The sequence below is a fragment of the Trichechus manatus genome, unplaced genomic scaffold (assembly GCF_000243295.1).
Source record: "Trichechus manatus latirostris isolate Lorelei unplaced genomic scaffold, TriManLat1.0 scaffold00100, whole genome shotgun sequence".
Classification (NCBI taxonomy): domain Eukaryota; kingdom Metazoa; phylum Chordata; class Mammalia; order Sirenia; family Trichechidae; genus Trichechus; species Trichechus manatus.
Window position 1 is genome coordinate 7,647,420 of NW_004444036.1, and position 15,529 is coordinate 7,662,948.

Consider the following 15,529-nt stretch of genomic DNA (forward strand, 5'->3'; position numbering starts at 1 on the left):
CAATTTGGCTGGGCCATGATTCCCAGAATTGTGTGGTTGGCCTCCATTTTGTGATTGTAATTTTATGTTAAAGAGGATTAGGGTGGGATTGTAACACCAGCCTTACCCAGGTCACATCCCTGATCCAACGTAAAGGGAGATTCCCTAGGGTGTGGCCTGCACCACCTCTTACCTTACAAGAGATAAAAGGAAAGGGAAGCAAGCAGAGAATTGGGGACCTTATACCACCAAGAAAGCAGTGCCAGGAGCAGAGCGTGTCCTTTGGACCCGGGGTCCCTGTGCGGAAAGGCGCCTAGTCCGGGGGAACATTGATGAGAAGGCCAACAGAGAGAGAAAGTCTTTCCCTGGAGCTGACACCCTGAATTTGGACTTTTAGCTTACTTTTCTGTGAAGAAATATATTTCTGTTTGTTAAAGCCAAAAAAAAAAATTTTTTTTCTCTGCTAGGTCTGAGCTTCTGTGGGACTGTTAAGACTATCTTTTTCACCTTTGCACTCCAGCTCCACCCCAGGAACACAGTTGCTACTTAATAAACATTAATTGAATTAATTAATATATACATCTTAACAAATGAGTTACTCAGGAAAAATCACCTTCCCCTCTCAGATAATCCATATGTATGTATTATGTACCACAAAATGCCCACCATTTGTGAATAATTCTAACAAATAAATGAAAAATTGGAATGTTTCTGATTTTCTTTGAACAAATTATCATTCAAGGTTATGCCTTACAATTTTTTCTCTCACTTTCCATTACTTTATTCATGAGATGGCATGTTTTAATCACTGTGGGCGGGATACTAATACAGTACTTATCTCTAAAATAAATTTTATATTCTTTTCATTAAATATACTTCTTTTAAATTTATAAGGTCCCATGTATTATTCATTGACAAGTCTTGGATCATCCTACAGATTATATATCATTTTTTCATGTGTCATAGTGGTCATTTAAATTGAAATAAAGATCGTATTTAACTGAACTCATAGCTGGTGAATTATTTTCTGGCCATTTCCCACTGCCAAATATTACAGATGAAAAATCTTTTATTTAGCACACTTATAGTAAGAAGTTCATATACCAATATTTATTTTATCTTAAAATACTTTCTTGGGGTTTAAAAATTTCTATATGTTAATAGAGAGCAGAAAGCCTTTGAGTGAAAACATATCCATTATTCACAGAGTAGTCAGAACATAGTATATGTAGGTATATGGTCCATTGAAAGTTTGCCAGACTAAATACACTTAATTCTGTCCTTTTTCTTTCAGTTCAAAGATCTTTGTTAAAAGAATGTATAGTGATCAAGAATTCTTACTAGTCAAAATTATTTCTATTTTAAATGCATTATAGTATTTCCTAAAATTCTTTCATGTGTATATGTATATGCATACGTATCCTAGCCTCCAATGACATCCACTTTAGTAAGTGCAGAACCTTTCTATAGATATTTCCTTTATTGAGAAAAACTTACATGCACCTCCTACTGAGGGTGATCAGGTTCAAAAGTGGGTAAGAAATACATGACTCAAGAGTTGCTCATGGTAACCAACTAGCTCTAGGTTCTCTTTTCCTAAGCTGTTTTTGCCATCTAGAAATAATAAGCTTCAGCTTCTCTTCTCTCGCCTCTTTCCTCGAAGCAATTGTAATTGCTTCTTAAAAAATAGTACCACTAATAAGTTGTATCAACTTTCACCAATGTTAGTTATTATTACCATACTTTTTTCTATATTTTGAAATCTGGCAAAATAAGATCTGACTGAAAGAGCAACCAGGCATGTTTCTTTTATCAACCACTGTTTCTTATGAACCGTTTTGTTCGCTGAAACTCATTAAATGAAAAAAGGGTGTTGGAAGTTTAGTTCCTATGTTGACAGCTCAAACTTTGCTTCCATCTGTAAGTTCAGCCCTACCCAAGTACCCAATTATCATGGAAATGAAGTGAGAATGCAGATGAATCCCAGCTCCACAGCTGGCAACAACAACTCAACTTACGAGCAGTGAGTCCTGGGCTAAAAAGAAAGCCTGGCATCTTCTCTGTACCATTGCCTTCTAGCCTCACCATGTGGCACCCTAAGCTTCCATTTTCTCATCTGGAACATAGACATAATTAATGCCTTCTCTCAAGGCAGCATGGAGCTCAAATGACACCATGCAAGGAAAAGCAGCTTGTAAGTTAAATCTAATTTTAATTTTGCATTCTCTTTTTTTCTCCATGCATATGTATTTTAACTATGTCAAAATTATATGCATGCATTCCATCTAAACACACACACACAGAGATACAAAAATTCATTGCATCTCCAGCCCCAGATACATTCATCCTCTCCCCTTTCACAGAGCAACCATTACCACAAGTCCATTGTAAAGTGTTCTTGGGGGAGTTTCTGTCCACGTTGATTATATATAGAGATCTACTTCTTTCCCTTTAACTGCAGTTTGTTATTACATTTTGTGAATAGGCCATATTTTATTTATGTATTCCTCTCTTGATAGACATTTAAGTTGTTTCCAATTTTTTATTATTATAAATAAGGCTGAGGTGAGCATCCTTGTTCTCTCCTTACGCAAGGGTGTGAGTATATAGGGCATGTACCTAGAAGTGGAATTCTAGGTCATTGTTGTGGGTTTCCCTCGTTTTCATGGACTCTCTACTTTACCAAACATGATGTCCTTTTCTAGAGATTGGTCTTTCCTGATGATGTGTCCAAAGTAAGCAAGACAAAGTCTCACCATCTTTGCTTCTAAGGAGCATTCCGATTGTATTTCTTCTAAGACTAATCTGTTTATTCTTCTGGCAATCCATAGTATATTCAATATTCTTTGCCAACAACACAATTCAAATGCATCAATTCTTCTTGTCTTCTTTTTTCATTGTCTGGCTTTCACATGTGTGTGAGGCGATTGAAAAGATCATGGCTGGGTCAGGTGCACCATAGTCATCAAAGTGACATTTTTGCTTTTTAGAACTTTAAGGAGGTATTTTGCAGCAGATTTACCCAATACAACATGTCCTTTGATTTCTTGACTGCTGCTTCCATGAATGTTGTTTTTGGTCCAAGCAGATAAAATCCTTGACAACTTCAATTTTTTCTCCATTTATCATGATGTTGCTTATCAGTCCAGTTGTGAGGATTTTCATTTTCTTTACATTCAAGTGTAATCCATACTGAAGGCTGTAGTCTTTGACCTTCATCAGTAAGTGCTTCAAGTTGTCTTCATTTTTGGCAAGCAAGGTTGCATCACCTGAATATCACAAGTTATTAATGAGTCTTCTTCTAATCCCAATGCATGTTCTTATTCACATAATCCAGTTTCTCGGATCGTTTGTTCAGAATACAGATTGAATAAGTAAGGTGAAAGGATACAACCCTGTTGTATATCTTTTCCAGTTTTGAACCACACAGTATCCCCTTGCTCTGTTCAAATAACTGCCTCTTGGATCCATGTACAGATTCCACATGAGCACAATTAAATGTTCTGGAATTCCCATTCTTCATAATGTTATTCAGAATTTATTATGATCTACACAGTCAAATGCTTTCACACAGTTGATAAAACACAGGTAAACATCTTTCTGGTATTCTGTGCTTTTGTCCAAGATCCATTCAACATCAGCAATGATATATATCTCTTGTTCCACATCCTCTTCTGACTCCAGCTTGAACTTATGGCAGTTCCCTGTTGATGTACAGCTGAAGTCATTTTTGAATTCATCAAAATTTTACTGGTATGTGATATTAATGATATTTTTAGGTAATTTCCACATTCTGTTTGAACGTCTTTCTTTGGAATGGGCACAAATATGGATCTCTTCCAGTCAGTTGGCCAGATAGCTGTCTTCCAAATTTCTACATAGACGAGTGAGTGCTTCCACTGTTGCATTTATTTGTTGAAACATCTCAATTAGGATATGGGTGTTTCACACTCGTAACACATGCTGCCAAAATCTGTTCCAAACTGGCTCTACCAATTCACACTAGCAATGTACTTGAGATAATCTATTTCCTCAGAAACTCAATATTTTCAAACTTAAAATCTTGGTCATCCTGAATGAAGAAATGGCATTTTGCTGGTCAATTGTGATGCTGAGCTTCTTTTCACATACTGTATTAAATATATGGATTTCTTCTCTGAATTGCCTGTGCATGGTCTTTGTCCATTTTTCTATTAGATGTTTCTTTTTCTTATTGAGGTATAGGGGTGCTTTATGCATTTTGGATACTAATCCTTTGTTTGTTACATATGTTAGAAATATATTCTCTCTATTGCTTTTCTTTCGATTTTGATTTTGTGTATAATAGTGTCCTCTGACTTGCAAAAGTCTCTAGCTTGATGTAGTCAAATGTATTGTTTTTCCTTTATGCTTTGTGCTTTTTGTGATTTGTATTTTAATTTCTCACTATAATAAAGATATTCTCCCATAAGTTTTTTCTGAATCTTTTAAAGGTTCTTCCAAACTTAAACATTTAAATCACCTGGAATTATATTTTGTGAACAATGTGTTTTTTAAAGTATCCTACATGTGCTTGAAAGGAATGCATATTCTTGTTAGGTATAAAATTCTGTATATGTCATTCAGATCTTCTATCCTCCCCATTTTGTTTTTGTTTTTGTTTTTTTTAACCTGTCTGATTAATCAGTTTCTTAAAGAGATGTGCTGAACTCTCCCACCAGGATTGTGGTTTTGATTTTCTTCTAGCATTTTGTCAGTGTCTTAGTTTCTCAGTGCTGCTATAACAGAAATACAAGTGGACGGCTTTAACAAATAGAAATTTATTTTCTCACAGTTTAGGAGGCTAGAAGTCTGAATTCAGGGGAAGGCTTTCTTTCTCTGTCTGCTCTGCAAGGAGGTCCTTATCTCTTTTCAGCTTCTGTTCCTTGGTTCCTTGTAGATCTTCATGTGACGTGTATCTTCCCCTCCTTCTGTGCCAAACTTTTATAACTCAAAAGTGACTGGCTTAAGACATACCTTACACTGGTATAGTTTCATTAACAAAGAAAACCCTATTCCCAGATAGGATTACATCCTCATATATAGGGGTTATGATTTATAACACATATTTTTGGGGGACACAATTCAATCCATAACAGTCAGTTTCTATGTCATGTAAACCTTACATCATAGCCTCAAAATATGTAAGTTTATGGTTGCTGCATTTAGTGAATTAGTCCTTTTATCATTTTGAAATACCTCCTTGGTGCGTTTTAGTGTTTTTATTCCTACAATTCTATTTTGTCTGATATTAATATCAATAAGCCAGCTTTATTTTGGTTAATATTTTCCTGATATTTCTTTTAACAATCCCTTTATTTTCAACTTTACTCTGCTTTATTTTAGATGTTCTTTGCAAACTGCATATAAATGAATTTTATTTTCCAATCTGAGACTCTTAACTGAGGGTCTACTTGCATTTTTTGTGATTACTATATTTGAACTTAATTCTACCACCTTATTTCTTTTCTATTTACCATGTTTGCCTATCAGTTATTTTTAATTTCCTGCCTTCAGTTGAATTGAGAGTATTTTTTTCTTCCTGTTTTTCTCCCCCTTACCAGTTAAAAGCCATAGTCTACTTCTTTACTTGTAGGGATTATCCTTAGAATTTTAACTTTCATATTTGAATGTATGTTTTCCTACCAAATATTAAGTCAAACATTACCAATTTCTTCCTCCACCACAAGACAAGATTTACTATTCTTTAATTTTTTTCCAAATTTCATTGGATTAGAACAGTTATTGCTGTCTGCTGTCAATTCTTTCTTTGTAGATAATGTCTCCATCCCCCTCTTTTTCTGGTAGCTTCTATGTGTATCTTTTCACCTGTGATGTTCTGAAGTTTTATCCCAATGGGTCTAGATATGGTTGGGAATATTTTTATTTTTTATTAATCCTGCTCAGCACTTGGGATTTTTCTACCTTAGAATCATGTCCTTCAGTTTTCCCTTAAACTATTACTCTCTATATTACTTTCTACTCTTGAAACACCTATTAAAGGTTAGAATTTCTTGATATATCTACTTTTCTTATTTTCCATCTCTGTATCTATGCCGTGTTTTGTCCATGGCTACCTCCATGCCAGCTATGTAAGTTATCCAAGATACACAGTCCCCACAATGGCCTCCTCTGGGTGGCTCAGTTTGGGGTTTACATTTGGTCCAATTCCAGATTTTGTGGTCCATACATAAAATTAATTTCAGATTAAAAAAAATCATATTTAAAACACACTTTGAATACTTGCAGCGTAAGAGAAGGCATGAGTTAACCAACTAGCACAAACTAGGAAACAGTCTTAAGGTGTGGGACGGCGTCTAAAAGTTTCTCTCTGGAGGAGCCCAAGCAATTGTTGAATAGAATGCTAAATTTTAACTAAGCTCCTTCTTTGTATAGAAAAATAAATTATAACATCTTGTGACATCTGTCTCTGTCAATCACAGAAGAAAATTAATCCATAAACTTCAAAGATATAAAAATTAGTCATTATATGAATGCAAACTATTTCTATGAAAGCTTAATTTTGCAAATTTTTGTCCCTTGCTTTGGCCCCAAATGCCCTTCAAATCTATCATCATGTATATCCTTATCATTAAGGCAATTTCCTTGAACAGGAGACTTCAGATTTGCCAAAAGTCAATGAAATTGTGTCCTGAAAACACCCATCTCTGAAAACAACTAGTTTTAAGTGCTTTATTTATTGTGTGTGTGTGTGATTTTCTTTGTCTCACACATCCTTTAAAGGAGTAGCAAGACTTAACACATAGTCATTTGAATATAGCCAAAGGCTTACAGCAAGTAACTTATTTTCCTGAGCAAAACAAAAAAGAAGTCTTAGAGGGATTAGCTTTCTTTAAAACATAAAGAGTTCTAGTTGTTAAGATAACTCATATTTTTATTCAAATTTAACTCTTTTTAATAAATCAGAAGGTTCTAACTACAGTAGGATTTTGGCCATATTATGATAACTCACCCTTAAATAACTTTTAAACTTAACAGATGCTTTCACATACATTATAATTATTTACTCTACACACACACACACAACCTGTGAGTAAGGTTTTACTGATGAGGAAACTGAGGTGAAGGGAGGTTAAGTGAGCTGTGCAGCCACACAGCCAGTCAGTAGCTGAAGCCATTTCAATGAAAATCACTGTACCAAACAAGACTTGCAAGACTCACTTAAAAGTCTTTGTTTAAAATTTGTTATAAGATTTCACTACCACAATACAACCCTTATTGCTGTTGTTAGGTGCCATTGAGTCAGTTCTGACTCATAGCGACCCTATTACAACAGAATGAAACGCCACCTGGTCCTGTGCCATTGTTATAGCCACTGTGTCAATCCATCTCGTTGAGGGCCTTCCTCTCTTGCTGACCCTCTACTTTACCAAGCATGATGTCTTTCTCCAGGGACTGATCCCTCCTGAAAAAATGTCCCAAGTACGTAAGACATAGTCTCACCACCCTCACTTCTAAGGAGCATTCTGGCTGTACTTTTTCCAAGACAGACCTGTTTGTTCTTTTGGCAGTCCATGGTATATTCAATATAACTAGATACATTTTATAGTAAGTAGATATAATCTGTGTTTTAAAAGTCAAGCTTTTGGTGCATGATTTCCCTAGGCGATATTCTGCCCAATGGGATAACTTTAAGATCTCAGCAACTATCACCACAATCCAGTTTTAGAACATTTCCACCCCCCGCCCCCAGTAAGATCCCTCATGGCCATTTACATTTAATCTCATTCCCACACTGAGCCCCATGCAATCACTGACTTACTTTCTATCTCTATAGATTTCTCTTTTCTGGATATTTCATAGAAATGGAATCATGTATGTGGTCTCTTGTGTTTAGCTATTTTCACTAAACATGTTTATGAGGTTCACCAATGATGTTGCATGTGTCAGTAGTTCATTCCTTTTTACTGCTGAGTAGTGTTCCATCGTATGAATAATACCACATGCTGTTTATTAATTCACCAGCTGATGAACATTTGGGTTGTTTCCGCTTTTTCCCAACCCACTTTTACTGCAGTCTGGTTCGTGTTCTGTGTCTTTCTCTACAGAATTTTCGTTACAGAACTCCTTTTCCCTAAATGGCAGTGTGCACCTATGGAGGATCAGATCTGACACCTCCAGCTCCCGCCACCAACGCTGATGCTCCTCCGCCTGTAGTCCAATGGTTTACAGCAAAACTGGGTTTTAAAGGCTATTAAGGCCATAATATGACTTTATTCATCTCAGTTTTTCATAGTCAACTATGTGCAGGGTCTATTATTAAGGCATTTTTCCAGCCTCTGAGGCTGTGGTTATGAATGCACAATTCAGTAATTGTACTAAAAGTCACTGAATTTTATACTTAAAATGGGTGAATTTTATGGTATTTAATGTATATCTCAGAGTTGTTCAAAAAGAAAGGTGAGAAGGACAAATAACAAAATGATATTACAGGAACCTACACAATAAGGCTTAAGCTGACAACCTAAGCCTTCCCACCAGACACCACCTCCAAGGCCCACAGAAAATTACTGAATGAGTCAGTTGGGAGATCATTAGGTTTGGGGTAATCTACCTGGCATAAACCCAGTATCTGCTCTGAGCTCTAGACACTCAGGTGCTAAGCCTTAGCCTCTATTTGACCTCTATCACATTGACCAAAACCACACAAGTAGGGAAGGAAAAAAAAGATGCACGAGGTTAAAAGAACAAGTTTCAGAGTATCAGAACTACCTTCAAGTCCTGTGTCTGCCACTTTCTAGCAAAATAAGTTACTCAAAGTTTAAGGTTGCCAGATTTAACAAATAAAAATATAAGTACAAGACACCCAGTTAAATCTGAATTTCAGATAAACAATGAATAATTTGCCAGTATATGTATGTCTCATACAATATTTGGGACATGCTTATACTTAAAAAAATATTTGGGACACACTTACACTAAAGAAATACTTGGGACAGCTCACACTAAAAAAATATTTGGGACATGCTTACACTAAAAAAAATTGGGGACACGCTTATACTAAAATATTATTCATTGTTTATCTGAAATACAAATTTAACTGAGTATCTTGTATTTTATCTAGCAAGCCTATCAAATTTACTTATCCCTTTGATAATATGGGAGATATTAATAAAACTGATTTACAGGACTGTGAGTTTAAACAGGCTGTTAAATACGTTAGCAAGTGATCTCTAAGATTTCGCTTGTCATATAATCGTGTTTCTGCCTTAATTACCTCCTTAGATGCTCAGCCATTCTGAGTGTGGAGGCCCATCACTAACCACAATGGGCTATGATGGGATGTTAAATAATTAATGACTTGCTAACCTCATCTCCGAGCGGATAAAGTCATATAACCCAATCCTAAACCACTGGCTTCCAACAGCTGATCATTTACTATGTGCTAAGTCCTGGGCATTTTGCAAGAGGTAGAGTGCCTGCCTAGACAGAAGGTCCAGTTTGGTATAGGATAAAAAGACACTGAGAAATCTGAATTAAAGGACATGGGTAAGCACAAGGATAGTAGCATAGGGACATGAAGGAAGACACTGAGAACAGTTCTAGAACCTGAAGTCATCCGTTGGACTCTTTGAATGCCACCTCCTATTTGTACTCCCTCTGTTCTGTCCTATGATGACTTCCCTTTATGGTGACACCAGGTTAAGTCAAAACCACATTTGCCAGACTTCCTTTTCTACCATAACTAACTGAACTAGCATTCCCAGGCACTGGAACAACAACAATGCAAGGCTCTGATCACCCACTCTGATGGTAGCAGCCTCAGGCAAGGCAGCAGGCCACGTAAGTAACGTATTTGTTTCACTTTCTGATTCCAAAAGCAATACAAAAGAAAAGTAGCAAACAAAGAAGGAACATCCAATTCTATAACTCAGTGACAACCTGTGAGATAAAAATTAAGAAAATAAATGCTATGCATATTTTTAAAAACTGAAAAATACACTTTACTTTCATATCTTCCTTTTTTGCAATAACATGATTATTTTCTCCAGATATTTTCCAAATACATGATTCTTAACAAATAACTAAAACTCCATGAGGTAATACTATAAAGTAACCATTCTACTTGGTTGTTGCCTAATTCTCACTATTATTGATACTGATAACATCAACAGCCTTGTACACATACCCTTATTTACATTAACAGTTTCCCTTATGACAAATTCCTGGAAAAGGAATTACTTGATAGGACAATTGTCAAATTTCTTTCCAGATAGATTACTAATTTATACTCCCAATAGTACATAGGAGGCCTATTTTTCATAAGCCCCACATCTCACTGCCAAAGACTTCTTTCAATTTTAAGCAAAAAAAAAGCAATTAATGGCTACTTTGAGACAAAAAGATAACCTTTTGACTTCTCCTTCACCCCTACCCCCAGAATGGTCTTGGTCTTCAGAAATAGCTGAGAGGAGGGACTACCATGAATTCATAGGTAGGTAAATGACTATTGCTCATTCTCTGGCTGTCTACAGAGCTCTGTGGATATCAAATACAGCTTTTAGGTAACACTTACTGGGGCTGGAAGTAGGCACCTAATAAAGAGTGTGAGAGTATGTTTAGCAAAACAATAAGAGATAGAAGAGAAGGGAGTACTAAGCAGCTATGCTAGGTACGCAGGTATTAGAGCTCCAAGAATATATTACCAGGTGGCACATTTATATTAGGCTTTGTCCATTGGAGAATGGTGTCTTAGCTATCTAGTGCTGCTATAATAGAAATATCACAAGTGGGTAGCTTTAACAAATAGAAATTTATTTTCTCACAGTTTAGGAGGCTAGAAGTCTGATTTCAGGCTGCTGGCTCTAGGGGAAGGCTTTCTCTCTCTGTTGGCTCAGGGCAAGGTCCTTGTCTCTTTTCAGTTTCTGTTTCTTGGTTCCTTGGAGATCTTCATGTGGCGTGGTATCTGTCTTCTCCCGTGTCTCTCTCTCTCTCTCTCTCTGTGTGCGTGTGTGTTTTGCGGCTTGCTTAATCTACTCTTTTATATCTCAAAAGAGATTGATTTAAGACACACCCTACACTAATACTGCCTCATTAATATAACAAAGAAAACCCTATTCCCAAATGGGATTACAACCACAGGTGTGGTAGGATTGACAACATACACTTTTGAGGTACATAATTCAATCCATAACAGAGGGTTATAGATAAACATGAGAAGTGTGGAGCTCAGAGAGGTAAAAGCATAAGGACATTGATCAAGACAGGCATTAGTGAATGATAGTAGCCAAGACCCATAGTTTGGGCATAGAAGAAAGTCCAGTTATTTTTTTGAGTAGCAAAGCAGCAGGTATATTTTAGTTTCCAACTGGCCTGTTTTATCTGACCAGCCAGTTGCAAGGAGACAGATGTGGATTTATTTGAAGGCCGGGACATGAAACCTTCTAGAATGAGAAGGGACTGGCGATCTTAGAAAAGACTTTGTTTAAAAGTCCTTAGAACCAAAATAATTTGAAGACAAAAATCATGGGTCCTGACAATATTAAGGGCTTTGGCACAGGATAAAGTATACTGTCTTGGAGAAAATATTAGCAGCTACTTAGCTTATTCTGCATTTTGGGAATAAGGGTAATCCATCACCAAAATGCAGGAATATAGTAGTTCAGAAGTCTAAAGAAAATGGTAAATGCCGCAAACAGCCTTCTGGTTGGTTTACTGGGAAGGGTGCAGCTGTTACATGTAGTTACGTAGTGTTCTATTACAAGACAGGTTCAAGGCCACCAGAAGTCTTGCAAGATCAGATAGACAATCTTGTAGAGCCCCTAACACTCAGGTGACATGGCATGAAGACAGAGCGAGAACATATGGATCTAGATGGCTCCAGCCAGGTAGTGGTTCTGCCTGGCTGAGAATAGCTTGAAGTACTTCTAAACTTAAAGAGGTCCATCCTCTCCCAGTGAACTATTCAATTCAATTTTTTTTTTAATTTTTTAAAAATGAGGGTTTTCTTTGAGGAACTTTTCTAGATTTCGTAAATTTGGTATATCAAACACACACACACAAAAGAGATTCAGACCATAAGAATGGATTATTATAGTTAAAAACTATAGACATTTTGAACTTGGCCCGATTTAAGAAAAATTTATAATATGACCCATTTATGCTGACATTTGTGGGTTTTGGTATTAGAGTCCTTAAGATCAGCAAGGAAGTCATCAAACCTTGAGCTAATAATTTATGAAGAGTTATTTGGCTTTACATGACTTTGCTGTATAATCTGAAGATTTCCATATTATTTAAGTATTTTCACATCTGTGTGTATCTGCTTGTTCATCTTCTTCCCTCTTTAGGCTACAGAGCCCCAGGGCAACACAGGCAATGGAGTGGCAGTGGAGAGGGTATCATTTGCTTTTTAATATTTCTTTCATCCAGTTCATCTTTTGCCTTGTTTTTACCCTTTTCTTCTGCTGTAAGCATTTTAGAGGAATGATTCAACATTATCTCTGGAGAAAATAGCAGTGTCTAAAATTTAGAATCACAGCAATTCATCAGATTTACTCATTGTTGTTCAACCAGCAGTGTTCACTTCCCTTTTTCTTATGCTCAAATTAGAAATGTCAGAGATTTGCATTAATATCATATACCATTAATATCCTTTGGCTAAATTCCTTAACTTTAAGGTAACTGCTGGAGAAAAAAAGGAGGAGAAAAGGACAGAATTCAATCTAGACAATACATATCTAGATCCATTTATCTACTAAGCCTAGAACGGAACCCTAAGTTCTATTTTAGTGAGCATTAAAATATCTATTGTTGAATCATTATCTGTTACTTAAGACACAAGCAAACCCAAGCTGGGGAGTTGAATCAAAAGCCTCCAAAACAAGACAGATCCATACTGATAAATGGTTATCAAGAGCCAATAAACTGAATTGTTAATTCCTGTTCAACTGGCCGTATTCTAGAGGTCAAAATGGGGGCTTGCAGGCCAAATTCAGCCTAGAAAGGTATTTGACAACTTTTCAAAGAATTTGTTATTTCACGTGGTGTGGAGGGGGCCCTAAAATTCTGGTTTCTCCTGAAAAGTCAAAAGATCTCAGCTCTAGGCTACATTCTTATGTGGCACCAGCGTGCTGGGTCTCATTAGCTGCTATCCTCTTTAGACAGGGCACATGCTTTCCCATTCATCGCAATCCTCACTTTTCCCTATCACAACTCCTGGCCTACTTCCTTTATTTATATAACTTGCTTGGGCACTATCCTAGACAGGGAGCCCTGGTGCTGCAGTGGTTAAGAGCTTGGCTGCTAACCAAAATGTCAGCAGTTCAAATCCACCAGCTGCTCCTTGGAAACCCTATAGGACAGGTCAACTCTGTCCCATAGGGTCACTATGAGTCCGACTTGATGGCAAGGGGTTTATTTGGTCCTAGACAGACAGGGCCTCAGCCTTTCTGCTTCTCTCTTATCCTTTAACAGTCTCTGCTTTTATTTCTCCCCATGACAATGATGCTAGACCATGCCTTAAGCCTGGGATTTACGATACATCCAGTAAAGAGATCACCTGGCACCCTACTTCCTTCCCATTTGGTTGGGAACGAGAAGTCCTAAATCCTAGGCTCAGGATTAAACCCAGTTTGTACAGAGAAAAAGAACTGGGACCAGAAATGTGAAGAAAGTAATACAAGGTCTCACAGATATTCAAAGTTGTACCAGATGTAGGGCCCATATTTTATGCTTTTGAAATTTACTCATGAGACGACCAGCAAGCAGTGAGGAGTTTTTCCAATATACCTAGCTGTAAGCACCAGTGTCTTGAGCAAGCCTGCTTTGCTCTGCCCAGATCCTGGTCAACAAAGAGGTTATCTTAGCTCCCCATCCTTCCAACAAGTCAGGTCTGGAATTAGCTGTTCTGTTCTAAGCTTGGAAATTCAAAGAACCTGGAATAGCCCTGGGGCCTCCTATGCCCACAGAGGAACAGGCTTGCCTCAAATTCTAACAATGTAGTTGTTGTTAGTTGCCATCAAGTCATTTCCGATTCTGACCCATGGTGACCTCATGTGTGCAGAGTAAAACTGCTCCATAGGGTTTTCAAGGCTGTGAACTTTTGGAAGCAAATTGCCAGGTCTGTCTTCTGAGGCATCTCTGGGTGCGTTCAAACCTCCAACCTTTTGGTCAGTAGTTGAGCACTTAGCTGTTTGCTTATTTATGCTTATTTATAGTTTGCTTATTCATGCTTATTTACTGTTATTTTGTGGAGTGCTGGTGGTGCAGTGGTTAAGAGCTTGGCCGCTAAACTAAGAGGTCGGCAGTTCGAATCCACCAGCTGCTCCTTGGAAACCCTATGAGGCAGTTTTACTCTGTCCTATAGGGTCGCTATGAGTTGGAATCGACTCAACGGCAACGGTTTGGTCTTGTTGTTGTTATTTTGTAATAATAGCAACTACCATTTAATTGAGCATCTACTATTTGAGGCCCTCTAGAGGTTGACATACAGCCATTTCAGAAGGTAGCATATGATCAAGAACTCATGGTACTGAAGGAAGAAGTCCAAGCTGAACTGAAGGCACTGGCAAAAAACAAGGCTCCAGGAATTGACGGAATACCAATTGAGATGTTTCAACAAATGGATGCAGCACTGGAAGTGCTCACTCGTCTATGCCAAGAAATTTGGAAGACAGCTACATGGCCAACCAACTAGAAGAGATCCATATTTATGCCTATTTCAAAGAAAGGTGATCCAACTGAATGCGGAAATTATCGAACAACATCATTAATATCACATGCAAGTAAAGTTTTGCTGGAGATAATTCAAAAACAGTTGCAGCACTACATCCACAGGGAACTGCCAGAAATTCAAGCCAGATTCAGAAGAGGACGTGGAACGAGGGATATTATTGCTGATGTCAGATGGATCCTTGCTGAAAGCAGAGAATACTAGAAAGATGTTTACCTGTTTTATTGACTATGCTAAGGCATTCGACCGTATGGATCATAACAAATTATGGATAACATTGCAAAGAATGGGAATTCCAGAACACTTAATTGTGCTCATGAGGAACCTGTACATAGACCAAGAGGCAGTCGTTGAAACAGAACAACGAGATACTGTGAGGTTTAAAATCAGGAAAGGTGTGTGTCAGGGTTGTATATTTCCACCCTATTTATTCAATCTGTATACTGAGCAAATAATCCAAGAAGCTGGACTATATGAAGAAGAACATGGCATCAGAATTGGAGGAAGACTCATTAACAAGCTGCGATATGCAGATGACACAACCTTGCTTGCTGAAAGCAAAGAGGACTTGAAGCACTTACTGATGAATATCAAAGACTACAGCCTTCAATATGGATTGCACCTCAACATAAAGAAAACAAAAATACTCACAACTGGACCAATAAATAACATCACGATAAACAGAGAAGAGATTGAAGTTGTCAAGGATATCATTTTACTTGAATCCACAATCAACACCCTTGGAAGCAGCAGTCAGGGAATCAAATGACACATTACATTAGGCAAATCTGCTGCAAAAGACCTCTTTAAATGTTAAAAAGCAAAGATGTCACTTTA